Below are 12,844 nucleotides of genomic sequence, written 5' to 3' on the forward strand. Positions count from 1 at the left end.
AAAATTTTAAATAATAGCTAAATTTTATTTTATCAAATCATGATCATTGAAGAAAACCACAAACAAACCTGTAAATGTCAAATTAGACATTGACAGGACAAGATCACATCAAGTTTCTATCATAGATATTTCTCCTATTCTTACAGCTTTCTCTGTACAGAATATAATATTATTTCAAGACTTACTGACAAAACTTTCTCTGTACAGAATATAATATTATTTCAAGACTTACTGACAAAACTTTCTCTGTACAGAATATATTATTTCAAGACTTACTGACAAAACTTTCTCTGTACAGAATATAATATTATTTCAAGACTTACTGACAAAACTTTCTCTGTACAGAATATAATATTATTTCAAGACTTACTGACAAAACTTTCTCTGTACAGAATATAATATTATTTCAAGACTTACTGACAAAACTTTCTCTGTACAGAATATAATATTATTTCAAAACTTACTGACAAAACTTTCTCTGTACAGAATATAATATTATTTCAAAACTTACTGACAAAACTTTCTCTGTACAGAATATAATATTATTTCAAAACTTACTGACAAAATGTTAACAAGAATGATTAAATCATCAGATGACACGACCTTATTTGCCTTAAACAATTACATGAAATATTTGTTTACAACATTGTTATTTTGTTCTTGAATCTTTTCCAGTACTAAATGACTGCTTATCATACACTTATTAATCAAAAATAAAAGTACAAATTAAGGTTAAGATTTAATCATAGTCTTTTTAAAATAAATTTTCAGTGCGTTCTCTTTAGGAGGTTTTAGCTGTGTTAAATTTCTACTGAGCTATTGGACAAACTGCAGCCCTATCAAACAAAATAGCCGTTCTACTAATTTTAGAATTTTTCTTATTATTGAAAATAAAAAGAAAGACTACTTACTGCTAACTTCATGATTTTTAGGAACGACAAAAATAACTTTAATCAAACATTATTCCAATGGTTGTATATGTCACTATGATGGTGGCAATATTTACCAACCAAGACTACTTTAGCTCAAACAATGTCAGAATACAAATTGAATTATTGTAATTTTCTAGGAGTGAAATGTGATAATAATGTGATAATGAGGTCAGCTGCCCAAAAAATTACCATGGAAACAGCTTCATTTATGAAAACATATTAAAGGTGTTACAATATAATTATTTCCTTGATATATTTATTCTTTTTATTCTCAAATCAAATAGTAAGTAAGAAAATGTATTCCAACCCTTATCAAATCGTTATTTTTTGTGCCTTCTTTTAGCTTTTTCCCCCCTCCCCATGAATTTCCTTTCGTAAGTAATACCAGGAGCAAAAAATCTAGTTGCAAACATCCCCCTCCCCTTGCAAAAACACTCAGAAATGGACACATAATATTTCTAAGATGTATTATAGTGACGTAAAAGAACTTTTCACTATGTTCTCATAATCATATGTAGAGTTACTTTTCATTTGTTTCCTATTCACTGCATTTCATATTTTAACACTGACAATCACTTTTTTTAATGTCAGATCAGCAAAATTTAACTTCAAAATGGCAAAAAACATTTTAAAAAAAGAAGGAAAATGACATCCACACTGATTATCCCAAAAATGTTGAAACTGAGAGATTTGTTGTTAATGTGTGATTGATTGATTGATTGTTGGTTACTTAACGTCCAGTGGCAAATATATTATGCATGTTCAGGACGATTGTTTGAATGTGATAATTACTTAAAAATAATTGCATCATGTACCATGACATGAACTGTTTTGACAGGTAAAAGGTTCATCACACATTTTTTTTTAAGTGAACCAGGGTCTGGGCCTTTGAGGGGTTAGATTTAGAAGGTAAGGTTCTTGCATGACTAATTTTTGATGATTTTACACAAAAAAATGCATAGAAATAGTTTAGACTTGCACTTTTAGAATTTCAACAGAAATTGTTAGTTTTATTTGCAACTTTATACTTCTATTCTATATCTTAAAATTATAAAATATTATATGACCGACAATACTGACCTTGTGTTGTTCATATCCTGAGAACTGAGGATAACCTGTTACTTATTATTGACATATACTAATAGTTAATTAACAACCACATTAATCCATCATAATAAACTATTATTCTACCACCATCATCATACTATAGCTTTGATTAAATTAAAAATACCCATGGAAACGCAAAAACAAATACATTTTCTATTTAATTAATTCCTACTAGAGCATCTGCAGCGATGTACAAAAGATTTTGTCTTTTCTTTTTTAAAACTTTATAGATTTTCCTAAATAGACAGAAAATGTAACAAAAAACTGTGGTTCTTTATTTTTTGTGGTATATCAATTTCATGATTTCGATGGTAAAGGAATCTGAGAATTTAAATATTCAACAAAATATTTTGCTTTTGTCTTCTATGCAGACTTTGACTAATCCACAAAATCTAATTTTTCATAAAAGTACAATTTTTCTCCATCCAAGAAAATTGATACCCACAAAAATAAATGAATAAACGGTATATATCAGTTACGCCACTTTAAAAAAATCAAAAAAAAAACAGATATTCTTTGTAAAAAGGACAGATCCTATTTAAATATTTAAGAGTTTTTATCAAAACGCATAATGAGACTATGACAAAAATTTTGTTCCCAAAAGTGCAATTAATTAACTTGGATTGAGACTTACTAATTAGCAAGAGTTGACAAGCTGAAATGTCTCTTTGCTTTGCTTGAATCGTGACTTTTAAGTAGCAAGAGTTGACAAGCTGAAATGTCTCTTTGCTTTGCTTGAATCGTGACTTTTAAGTAGCAAGAGTTGACAAACAATTCTTACATGAATGAAAGATTTCAGTTGAACAGTATCAGAGGAGATTCATGCACAAAATCAACTGTAAGTGTATTGTAATAATTGTCAAAACATAACTGTACAGACATTTGTCATTTCAGGGCCTTTTATAGCTGACTATGCAGTGTAGGCTTTGCTCATTATTGAATGTGGTACAGTGACCTATAGTTGTTAATTTCTGCATCATTTGGTCTCTTGTGGAGAGTTGTCTCAATTTTATCATTGGCAATTATATCACATCTTATTTTTATATTTGCACTTTTACAATTATTCTATGTTTAACCTACTTCTTACTGTATATGTAGTTGGCAAACTAAGTTAATTACATGTATTTGACCTACTTCTTACAGTAATTCTGAAACTAATCTAATTAATAGCAAGGTAGGATGACCGATATATATATCAAAAAGAGTCAACGCCATATAAATATTCAAGAGATCAACTGACATACTAACTGAGAAAATTACTTATTCACAAAATTTTTTCATTGATCAATGAACTATACAAATAAGGTCAAGATTAGACTAATTTTCAATTATAAAAATTCAAGTTATATTATAAAAAGTTGATTAGATATCTTATAAAGTTTTCTTTTATCATATCTAATAAATTTCATAAAATATCTTATTCAACAAACAAGTGTAAATAAGATGTATTTATTAAGTATTTAGTATCTTTTTGAAAAAAAACATCTTAACAGTTTTAAAAGGAAAATATTATAATTATATAATAGTTCTTGAAACACTGGTCATTATCATGATATATGGACTGCCCACAGGACAGTGGTATTGACTAAGATTGTGATAATGACTGAGCCGAAGGCGAGGTCTTTATCGGTGTCGCAGTCAATACCACTGTCCTACGGGCAGTCCATGTATCACAATAATGACCAGTGTTTCAAGAACTATTATGTTTATTTCATTGAGAAACCATGTTTTGGAAAATTCTCATAAATTCAAAATGCCTACAGCGAACTCGAGTAGTTGTACGATTTCTATGGCAAAGAGTGAAGACCAGTCGTAGTAATACTGCCATTCATTTTAGTGCAATTTTTCAGTATACAAATACTTAATCAAGTTATCTTTAATTTTATAATTAACGAAAATATATAATAAACAATTCAACAACTTAAATATAATATTAAAAACAGGAACATGTCTTATAAAAGGTACATCTCTCTAAACAGAGAAACCATGCCCCACCGGTCATTAACAGAGAAATCACACCCCAGCGGTCATTATCAGATGAAAACCACGCCCCAACGGTCATTATCAGACGGAGTCCACGCCCCACCGGTCATTATCATGTAAAAGTTCGTTATAGACCGGTTTTCTGGTCTGTTTTTTTCTGTTAATGACCGATGGAATTTATTACTGAAGAATAATGAATGTCATGTGCCCCCTTTTAATCCAATAAGAGAATCTTATTCTCAACCGATATGAAATAATAACATTTATGTGATTTTTAACATATCTGATTATGTATTATATATAGAGGATCTGATTTAAACAAAACATAAGATATCTCTTACAGAAAATATAAGATATCTTACAAACTATGTATCTTTTAAAATTGATTGATTATTGGTTGCTTAATGTCCAGTGGCAAATATGTCATGCATGGTCAGGACTTATATATCTTATATACTTTATGAGCTACATATGTATTATAATCTAAATGATGATATTATTAATTTTATTACTAAATTGGCTTTTAAATATTTCATAAGACTGCAACAACTTCCATCTGATAGATTTCTTGCTGAAGTGTATAAAGTAGATAGAGGACTTTTCAAAGAGGGGTCAAAATCATGGTATTCATTTATTGATTATAGTTGCAAAAAATTTAAATTGGATGAAAAGAATTTGGAAAATGAAAATCTAGAATTGAAAATACACGATCAAACCATCCAACTAATTAAAGAACAGCTTCAAAATTATTCTAATTACAATTCTGACTCAAAGCTTAAATATTTTTCATTTTGTTACACAAATTTTTCTCTTCAAAAATATCTTGACTTTAATATTCCAAAAGCACTATGTAAAAATTTGACTAAGTTAAGAATTAGTGCACATTCTCTTTTAATAGAAAAAGGTCGTTATCATAGACCAAAAATTCCGCATAACTCAAGACTTTGTCAGACTTGTGATTTATTAGATGATGAAAAACACTTCATTTTATACTGTAAAAAGTTTTCAATTTTAAGACAAGATCTCTTCAAAAAATTAAATATCGACCCCTCGGATTTAAATAAAAGGGAAAAGGAATCTACTATTCTACATAACATTATGTATCCTTTAAATAAAATTGATACAAAAGCTATCTGTACTTTTATTGAAAAAGCTTTTGAACTATATTAATGTTTTACAACTTATATTAGCTCTGTCCAGATATTATTTCTAATGTATATGCATTTATTTTGTATTAATTGTTTTAATATCTGTTCATTGTGTGGAAGACATCAATTGTGCACTGTACATATATATTGATTATCCAATAAACATATTTGATTTGATTTGATTTGATTGTTTCATTAGATTACCTCATACACTGAGATAAGCCTGATCTTATTCAAACAGAGACAAAAAGAAATCAAAAGTTCTTCTGATTTGGTTAGAAACAACAGATCAAGTTATTCCCCAAAAAGTAACGTTAAGTATAGTGTTACAAAGGAAAAGAATTTTGCAAAGTCTTTTTACTAATAATAACACAAACAAATGAATTTGCTATAATATTAGAACCATATTACTATTTTGGGTTTTAAAAAAGTAAGTAGCCTTGAAACCGACTTATATAAGCTTGAGGACTTGTTATGTATATACAATATATCTTTTGAAAAAAACATCAATGTATCATGTTTTTTTCATTAACTTATATTCCATTTCAACTATAAAATAAAAATTCAAAATTGAAATAAAAATCTAAGACTAAAAAAATATCCCTCATTTGAGCAAATAGGAAACTAGTCCCCATTTGGCTTGTTGAACCCCCCACCCCTACCACCACCACCTGTTAAGCCATCAAAGGTAGACTTTCTGTGATGAACCTTTTCAACAGTAGACCCTGCTTAAATACTTTTTAAAAATGCTTCCCTTCTGTTTCTTATTACAGATCAAATTTTTAAGTCCAAGAACTTTTACAGCAATCATTCAATGACTCAATATTTCATGATTGAATATGCGACGTAAAAAATATATAAAAATATATGTACAAGGAAGCATGCTGTCAGAAGTAAATAATGCCAAAAATATGCAAAAAGAAAAAAGCGAACAAATGAAGACTTGCCTGCAAAAATAAGAAGTCTTCCACTATGGTGCCCTGAAGTTAATAAACCAAAGTCCTGTCAACTCGGCTTTCTTATATTAAACCTTGCCTGAGGGCATAATTTTAAAACATCACACACTAATATAAATAAGACAGAAATGCAATGAGTCACTGAACAGCTTCTTTCCTTGTATATGACAAGTTAATTCATTATCTTCTAGTTCATTAATGTCAAAGGTCAATATGAAAAAAAAACTTGTGCTTTGATTTAAGGTGAAATATTCGTAATTTGGCGATATTTCAGAAAAGGTTGTATATGCATTTATATCTTGTTATCTGAACAACTAATATTTATATCGTTCCGATGATATGACCATTATAGCTTCTGCTTCTGCCAGGTAATGGCCACAATCAACGGACTGATTATTCTGCCATGCATAGCCAGAAATTAGTAGTGGTTTTGCTAATTAATATTCATAATATGTAAATGAGAATTGTACCACATGATAGTACTTTGAACTGGACTGGCTTGATAGGCTTGATATCATTAAAATCTTTAAAACACGGATATTATAAGTTGCCCGTCACAGAGTCCTTATTTAAAATCACTTTGATATTTCTGTAAAGTTGTCAGGCGGTCAAAATCAAAACAATGAACGCGAATTTAGTGAATTTTTCGTGCTTTCGTGAGTTTATTCTTCTTGAAATAGTGACATTTTAATTTTACGTGGGAACCTAGAGTTCAACGACTACACATACAAGGTTTGGACTTGTTTATTCTTTGGAAATTCAAGTTTCATATTTCACCCCGGCAACCTGTTTATGTAATGACCTTGTAAGCCAATTTTCAACACGAAGTTTGCAAATTTGATGTTTCAGCCATTTTAGCCTGTATTTTACACTGCAATGTTAAAAGCCTCTCGCTTCGATTTTTAAAATAGCTCAGGAATCTGTATTTTTGCAACAACAGTCATTATGTTTTGTTTAAATGGTGTATTTGTGTATATTCATTTTCTGCCCCGGCAACCTGTCTATCACTTAAATTAAAATTAAAACAGACATTTTTTCAAAATTCCCTATCATTTTAATGTAATTTCCGTGACCTGTATCCGATTTCTTTAGTATAATATTCAAATAAGCAAAGTGGCGTTGATTTCTGGATATGGGATTCTGCTGTCGCAGGCTTCATTCTATAGTTTTTTGTCATTGAAGTTTGAGCGATCGGATGATGAAATCAATTGATGTCACCCTCCTATTGCATATTAAAATTGTTGCAAGAATTTTATCCCATTATTGAAGGTGATTTTTCGTACGGGTATGGATAGTAAACCCCCTATTGACAGAAACAAGTGCCCGTGGTTAAATGTGCTAAAAAGCTATGTCTATGTGAAAATCTGCCTTCGATCTGGCAGCTGAAGTCCTGTCAATCAGGAATAATCTTACGTGATCATGCTTAGGTTTGTCTGTAATTACTCAGAATCATTTTTGTGATGCAAGTGGAGTTAAAAGGTAGTGATGATCAACAGAACTGATTGCATTGGCTCATATATCTATTGTTATAGGAGTTAATCATCATATCGATCATATAAAACAAGTGTATGATTACTTACTCTACTCTAACATGTATATTGCATCAGCTGACGCCTGAATCAGTCGAGTTGTCCTCATGATGGAGTGATTAATTTTGGAATGTTTACGGTTGTAATTCCGTAATTTAAACTTTTCTGACCTAGCGCAATATGTTTATTTTTTTAACGTTTAAATCTTATTTTAATTTATTACTTTATGCCTTGTAGACATACTATTGCTGTCTATATATGTACTGAAATAACAAATAAAACCATAGGGAGAATTGTTTAAAATCCTGGCGATCTATTATTTAAAAAAAAAAATTGTTTTGCTTCAAGTTAAAATTTAAAACGTCATATTTTTTTTTAGGTACCGTAGGCACATATATGGCAACGATCTATATGCACCCGACTTGAAGACAAATCCCTATTTGTATGCCGCCCTATCAGTTGTGACGACACCCTCTCCCTTTCCGGCTCTCTGCTTTGTTTTGTTGTTGTTGTTGTTGTTGCTTTGATTTTACTTATTTTTAAATACGATAAAAGCACAATCAATAACTCCCGTACGCCCATGACTCACGACAGCATAGTTTCTATCAATGGTGCAGGGATGTGCCAAAAAAATTGGTCATAATTTTGCAAAATTTTATACAAAAATGATCAAAAATAATCCTCCTTTTTTATAACATGATCTTATATTAAAATGCATTTATTTTTCAATTTGATAACTGTATATTGATTTGGGGTATCATGGCATTGATCTACATAATTTTATACTATTCAGCCGGAATCTTACATTACTAGTATTAATGGTCCATTACTGTAATTGAATCGATTCATTTGAAAGTTCATTTTTCAAATAAGTTCCCAAATGAAGCCCGGTTGTCAGTTCATAAGCACTTAAGGGTAGCTGTATATTTATGAATTGTGAGTGATAAATTTAGTTCCTACATAAGCAATATTGTATGTATAAGTATAGGTCATTCTTTCTGAAATATTTAGATAATTTCAGTGATTGTTATATTAAAATGTGTTTGTTTTTTTAGGTAAAAATGTCGCAACTCTACCAAAGAAAATATCGAAGTAACCCCATCGTGCTATGACTGAGGGTTGTAATATGAAGCAGAGACATATAATACAATGTCTTTGATAATTAAAGTTTAACCAGAACAAATACAGGCACGTCTAAAAAGGACATATTGCTTTAACCAAGTCATAAAGTCTTGACATTCTGATGTACATAAACAAATCAAGCTTTATCAAATGAATTGGCTAAGCAAAACACTGAGAAAAAAAGATGGATCTATGGCCGGGAGAAGTGGTAATTGTGAGTACTATCAGATTTGAACTTAGTGTCTATTGTGTTTAACCTTTGTGAGTTGTTTTGTGCTTTGCATCGATATGATGGGTAAATAAAAAAAAAGAGTTGTGGTGTGATTGCCAATGAGACTACTCTCAACAAGAGATCACAAGAAACTAAATGACACAGAAATTAACAGCTATATGGGTTACTGTACGGCCTTCAACGATGAGCAACTGATCTTTTTATTTTGTTCTTATATTGTGCTTTTACACCACTGTTCAAGGTATTAAAAGTGGAGGGTTGGGCTAGTATATCTACTTATTTATTATTTAGAATACTATAATCGTGCTGTATATGTGTATGGTATCAATATGAGTTTAGAATGTAATGGTATTCATAGAATATACTTAGAATTTTATAGAATCCATAGAATTTACTTATGACTTTTTGGATTCGACTTTTTTACATGCATCTATATTTCATTTATTCGTTGTTTTAATACTATTGTCTGTATTTGGATCACGCCTCTATTGTGCTCTTTCCAATAAAAAATTAATTGAATTGAATTATTTTTTTAATTTCTCATAACTTCATTTCATCTAGGACTAATGCACTTACTATTATTGATACGTACAAGACCTTGATTTCCGATGATATGGTATTGAAATATAATTCTTTAAATCCTCACAATGTACTATTGTTATTTTTTTTTAGATGGTTATGATTTATGCAGGCCACGGACATATAAAACATTGTATTAATTGTTCCTGTGCTGGGATCTCTTAAAACATTAGTAAAACAAATATGAAAAAACGTATTCTTAATTTTTTCGGACGTTGACCTTTAATTAATACTATAGGAAGGTCCTTACACAAAAAGGCATTTGACGAACATCCTATAACAACATATTACTGTTGTAATAAAAACTTACGGATGCGAAAGTTTTAGTTTCCGTCGGAAATATAGTGACAATTTGGATCACAAACCTTATCCATTTTCTTGTCAACTTTATAAATAGAAAATGAATTGTATATATATTTTAACCTGAAGAAGAGCTATATGCGTCTTTCTTTCAAATAAAGAACACTTGAACGGACCGTATTAAGACACAACATATCGCTATATTTGGAAACAACTTTTATACTCGATAAGCTATCAATATTTTGGGGTTCAAAGAGGTTCATTGAATGTGACTTAAAATGAACCCTCACTGAAACCTAGGATTGTGATAACTTTAAACGGTATCAATTTTTGAGGCACCACAATTATTCATTTGTATTTTCTCAAATGATGCAGTGCAGTGAAGCTAGACGCTATAGAAGCGAAACTAATGTAATTGAAAATATTTGAAAATTTTTTAAACTTTCAAAAGGTAGAAAAAACGAAAATGAGAAAAATAAAGCCATGGTCGTCTTTTTGCGTGCCGCAATTCTATTTGCTATGTGCTTTTAGCAAGCTTTTATTTCATCATATGCACTTAGCCTGCTATGTATATATATATATACACATATATTCTGTATGATTTCTCTATTTTTTGTGGTAAGAGTTGAAATTATTAGTTTAAATGGTCTAGCCAATATAATATTTTAATATTTTCAAAATTCCAAAGTATACAAGACGGTGCAATGCATTACATGAAAGGTATATATAGGTAATCACTGCAGCATGTCAGTGGGACCCTCTTAAGAAAATTTCTGGATCCGCCACTGAGATCAGAGCCATAAGATACAAACATGCATACGCAATCCAGTTTCACATCTAAAGATGACGATAGATAATCAGAAATTTTGATAACCGATTATTACTCAAATATTGACACTATCGGGTCAAGGACAAACCAGCTTACAAGAGGCATTAGACTATACCAGACCTTTACAATCATAAACAGAGTACGACTATCACACTCAGAAATCAACCAATCAAAATACTGGACTTGGTGTTTCAAGCACAAAATGTCTTACTAAACCAGTTATTCAGAAACTAACCATTATCATGTGAATCAATAAACCAGTAATATGTTGATTGGTTTATTGTTGAGTGCTTAAACGTCCAGTGGCAAATATTTCGTGCATGTTCAGGACGGGAAGATCACGGTATTTAATAAGAAGCATAGCTTTTAATCATGCTTGAAGACATTTTAGACACCACTAAGGTTCCTGTCACCAATACCAATTTTAATGGAACAAACTTGAACTTTTAAAGGGAAAATGTAGCATTGACTAAAACACTATTAACCTGTTTTCCTATTATATAAACACTAAAGTTGGGTATATGAATTACCTAACCTTGATATACCTGGCATAGATCCGTCATATTTATACTATGGTTATTAAAAACAAATTAATCGGTTACAATTTGTTTGCATTGTCTTGTGATGTATCCCTTTGTCAATAGAAAACATTGATTTTTAACAAGTTGTAGCAGTTTACCTGTTAGAATCAGGTCCTTATAACAAACATGAGGAGCTGGTAACGAGCGAGACCATAAAATAAATAGCTTTTACAATTGTTATGTTATCCTGTTGTATCGTGTGAATCAGACATTAGTTTTAGCAGTTTTATTATGATGCAAATGTAGTTTATATATAAAAAGATGTGGTTTGATTGCCAATGAGACAACTCTCAACAAGAGACCAAAATGACACAGAAATTTAAAACATCTATGGATGTACGGCCTTCAACAATGAGCAAAGCCCATACCCCATAGTCAAAATCGAATTAGAAAATACAGCTCTCTTTCATGCAAAAAAATAAAACCCTAGCTATAAAAATATAACATGTCTGCATTGAGTGTATTTTTTTAAGAAGAAGAAGCAACACACAATCAATCGTACCATACAACCAGCTATATACATGATATTGATATGTGTTGTGAGGTTGCTGTCATGTTGGCGTATATTATAAATTGTGTAACAACAGTACTGTCGCTATAATCCTTCATAGTCTCAATCCCATTTTTCTCCCCAAATTCCAGATCGACAGCCATTACCATTAACTTAGTGTATCTGTCATTAGACCATATGTACCTTTTTTCATAAACAAATTACCCAAGATTACAAATATCATTTTCTTAATTAAAACAGCTGTTACATAGGCGAAGACGCTATCATTTTCCTAATGAAACATATATTTATTTTTAATCAATACGTTTTAATTTCCTGAAAACTCTACAATGCCTATTGCTACACGCATAGCTTATTTGGTAAATATTTGATGACATAAAACAGAGCTAGCTTCACAATGATTTCATCTGAGTTAACCAACATTATTTATTTCTGCATCTTACTCTGCACAATTATTTGGGAGATCCAATACCGGCAAAGTTTATGAATAACAAAATTTAAAAAAAAACCAAAGCATAAAGCCTTCGGCTGTGTTCTACTCTTTGGTCAGGTTATTGTCTCTTTGACATATTTCCCATTTCAATGTTCAATTTGATACAAACATGCCTCAAATAACTGTACACAAGTTTGGAATGCTTTTTAACTGTGTATTACAAAACAATAAAAATGTATGTCATATGCTTCGGCGCAAATATTGCACCTATAAGAATGGCGCATCTGTTTCCCTGGGAAATACCTGATTTGTGTTTGCAGTCATACGCGAAGAACAATATTGAAATAAGTTTAGACGTGAACTCGCGACGACGACGACGACGACGACGGCGGCGGCGATGATGCCAATGGTGATGTTTATATTAATAATTATGACCTGCATGATATTAATGATAAGATAAATCATAATTATAATAACAAGGTATACAGCTCTACTATAATTATATATCCCGATCAATATGATGAATATTTCATGTAAGTGCGTGACATTGGTCAACCGGAAATAGACCATCGAAAGTTCAAGAAACCGCGCATTACTCAGTA

General features: G+C 30.7%; 1 protein-coding gene across 18 annotated transcripts in view; it reads right to left on the reverse strand.

The window, feature by feature from the left end:
- LOC139521209 (high affinity cAMP-specific and IBMX-insensitive 3',5'-cyclic phosphodiesterase 8B-like) overlaps positions 1 to 12,844 on the reverse strand; it is a 136,496-nt gene that overhangs the window by 95,282 nt on the left and 28,370 nt on the right. The window contains exon 1 of one of the 18 annotated variants that reach the window (XM_071314611.1): positions 7,707 to 7,728. The exons of 14 other annotated variants lie outside the window; for them this stretch is intronic. The gene's annotated coding sequence lies outside the window, so the exon portion shown is untranslated. Of the gene's footprint in view, positions 1 to 6,117; positions 6,304 to 7,706; positions 7,729 to 12,844 lie in introns of those variants that run through there. 3 more of the 18 variants (XM_071314616.1, XM_071314617.1, XM_071314615.1) reach the window with 3 other exon arrangements.

Source organism: Mytilus edulis, chromosome 4 (genome assembly GCF_963676685.1).
Source record: "Mytilus edulis chromosome 4, xbMytEdul2.2, whole genome shotgun sequence".
Lineage (NCBI taxonomy): Eukaryota > Metazoa > Mollusca > Bivalvia > Mytilida > Mytilidae > Mytilus > Mytilus edulis.